The sequence below is a fragment of the Eretmochelys imbricata genome, chromosome 23 (assembly GCF_965152235.1).
Source record: "Eretmochelys imbricata isolate rEreImb1 chromosome 23, rEreImb1.hap1, whole genome shotgun sequence".
Classification (NCBI taxonomy): domain Eukaryota; kingdom Metazoa; phylum Chordata; order Testudines; family Cheloniidae; genus Eretmochelys; species Eretmochelys imbricata.
The window spans coordinates 8,307,044-8,310,450 of NC_135594.1; positions in this window are offsets into that span (position 1 = coordinate 8,307,044).

Consider the following 3,407-nt stretch of genomic DNA (forward strand, 5'->3'; position numbering starts at 1 on the left):
CTAAACAATCCCAGTTCCCTCAGCCTCTCCTCATAAGTCATGTGTTCCAGTCCCCTCATCATTTTTGTTGCCTTCCACTGGATGCTTTCCCATTTGTTCACATCCTTCTTGTAGTGTGGGGCCCAAACTAGACACAGTACTCCACATGAGGCCTCACCAATGTCAAATAGAGGGGAACGATCATGTCCCTCGATCTGCTGGCAATGCCCCTACTTATACAGCCCAAAATGCCGTTAGCCTTCTTGGCAACAACGGCACACTGTTGACTCATACCCAGCTTCTCGTGGACTGTAACCGTGAGGTCCTTTTCTGCAGAACTGCTGCCTAGCCATTCGGTCCCTAGTCTGTAGCGGTGCATGCGATTCTTCTGTCCTAAGTGCAGGACCCTGCACTTATCCTTATTGAACCTCATCAGATTTCTTTTGGCCCAATCCTCCAATTTGTCTAGGTCCCTCTGTATCCTATCCCTGCCCCCAGCGTATCTACCACTCCTCCTAGTTTAGTATCATCCGCAAATTTGCTGAGAGTGCAATCCACACCATCCTCCAGATCATTTATGAAGATATTGAACAAAACCGGCCCCAGGACCGACCCCTGGGGCACTCCACTTGACACCGGCTGCCAACTAGACATGGAGTCATTGATCACTACCCGTTGAGCCTGACAATCTAGCCAACTTTCTACCCACCTTATAGTGCATTCATCCAGCCCATACTTCTTTAGCTTGCTGACAAGAATACTGTGGGAGACCGTGTCAAAAGCTATGCTAAAGTCAAGAAACAATACATCCACTGCTTTCCCTTCATCCACAGAACCAGTAATCTCATCATAGAAGGCGATTAGATTAGTCAGGCATGACCTTCCCTTGGTGAATCCATGCTGACTGTTCCTGATCACTTTCCTCTCATGTAAGTGCTTCAGTATTGATTCTTTGAGGACCTGCTCCATGATTTTTCCGGGGACAGATCATGGCTAATAGCCATTGATGGACCTAACCTCCGGGAACTTATCTCATACTTTTTTTCAACCCAGTTATCCTTTTGGCCTTCACAACCTCCCTGGAACAAGTTCCACAGGTTGACTGTATGTTGTGTGAAGAAATACTTTATCTTTGTTTTGAATCTGCTGTCTATTCATTTCATCTTGTGACCCCTGGTTCTTCTGTTAAGTGAAGGGATAATAACACTTCCTTACTCACTTTCCTCACACCATTCATGAGTTTATAGACCTTCTAACACATTGATGAGGCCTGATTTCCCTTTATAAAAGCTGTGTTGATTCTCCCCAACATATTGTGTTCATCTATGTGTCTGATAATTCTGTTCTTTACTGTCGTTTCAACCAATTGGCCTAGTACCGAAGTCAGGCTTACCACCTTGTAATTGCCAGGATCGCCTTCAGAGCCTTTTTAAAAAAATCAGCATTATATTAGCTACCCTCCAGTCACCTGGTCCAGAGGCTGATTTAAGCAATAGGGTACATATCACAGCTAGTAATTCTGCAGTTTCATATTTGAAAATCTCAGCCATAGGGATTATTGTACATTAGCATAATGACAAACAATTTATATAACCCCCGGGGTATTAGTTGTACTGTAGAGCAAGGGATTGTTGCAAACATCTCCTGAGGGCTAAATATTCTCTCCAACCTGCCTCAGAAAACTTGTGCCAGGAATTTATACCCAGCTTCTCACTCCTCCTGCACTGTGTGGCTCCCAGTGACCCATCCCCACATTCCTGCTATTCCCCACTTGTGATGGTCACCCAGCCCGGTTCCCATGTTCCCCCGGTCCAGGCAGAGCCATAAGCCTGCCTCTCCCCCTGCTCCCCACCTCCCGGAGACCCCTTTCCCAGTCCATTGGAAGGGAGCTCTCCCCAATCTCACAGAGCAGCCACAGCAGGATCATGGGGAGTGGGAGCCAGGCATGAAGCCGGGGACCCTGCAGCAGCATCTGGGCCTCCAAAGAGAATCCATCGTGGCTCTGTGCCCCCAGTCCCCTCCTTCTCACCACAGGGTGGGGAGCAGAGGAACTGGATGGGCTGTGGGCTCTAGTAGTGTGCTTGGAGCAGCCCTGACATGTGTCTGTGGCCAGAGGGGCCTTCCCCCACTGAGGCAAGATGGAAACGACTCTCAGATGTTTCTCTTGTGAGGCTCAGGATGGGCTGTGTCTTGGAGTGTCAGACACGCTGGTTCCCCAGAGACAGCCCTCCCGCATATGACAGGCACAGGGTCCCCCAGGTGTGACGGGGCAGGGCCCCCTGGATGTGACAGACACAGGATCCCCCAGGTGTGATAGGGGCAGGGTCCCCCATGTGTGATGGGGCAGGGCCTCTCAGATATGACAGGGGCAGGGCCACCTGTATGACAGGCACATGGTCCCCCAGGTGTGACGGGAAAGGACCCCCTTGGATGTGACAGACACAGGATCCCCCAGGTATGAGAGGTGCAGGGTCTCCCCCATGTGACAGATGCAGGACACCACCACCCCCCTCCATGCAGATATGACAGGCACAGGGTCTCCCCCATGTGATAGATGCAGGGTCCCCCAGGAGTGACAGGGGCAGGGCTTCCTGGATGTGACAGGCACAGGGTCCCCCAGGTGTGACAAAGCCAGGTTAAAGGAACACCCTGCCTCTCACACTGATTTGTCTCACAGTCTAGCCCTGTGGATACACCCAGAGCCCCAAAGGGCAAAGACAGAGCAGAGACACAGAGACTTCTGGGCAAAGGGTTCCTTGTTCTTTGCAAACAACCCTCAACTCAGACAAACTCACAACACTGAACATACATCTTAGAAGATATTATCCATAAAGAGTAGTGTGTAAGATAGCTACAAGAGAGCGAGTAACTTGTCACGACTCATAATCATTGTGAGATGTTTGTATGGGTAATATTTAAGGAATAATGAATTTATTTCCAGACATGGAGTAGAAACTAGTCACCAGGGGAGAATATGTCTCAGTAATGGCCCATTCAGATACGGGGAGCCTACTTTATTAGCTAGGAAAGGTAACTTAATCAGTGTAGACCCAAGTTTGTGGTTTATGATTTTGTTCTCTGGTATAACCATTTGTTGCCGTCACTTTCTCTTGTTTCTAGTTAAATCTTTATCCTTTCTTAAATAACCCTGCCTGGGTTTTATTGTAAGTGCTCACGAGCGCTGCATGGTTTACAGGCATGGGGGGGTTAAGGTAAAACCAGTACACTGGGGTACCTTGCTCCTGTGGGGGGCAGAGGCTCTGGAATTTCTGTGAGTAGCCAGTGACAAGGGGCTAGGTATCACCAGGGAATGAATCACAGGGACTCAGGGTCTGGGCTGCATCTACTGTTAACCTGCAAGGTGTCACCCAGACAAGAGGGCCTGAGCAGCTGACAGGCTGGTGGTGTCAGGGAGCCGGGCACAAGCA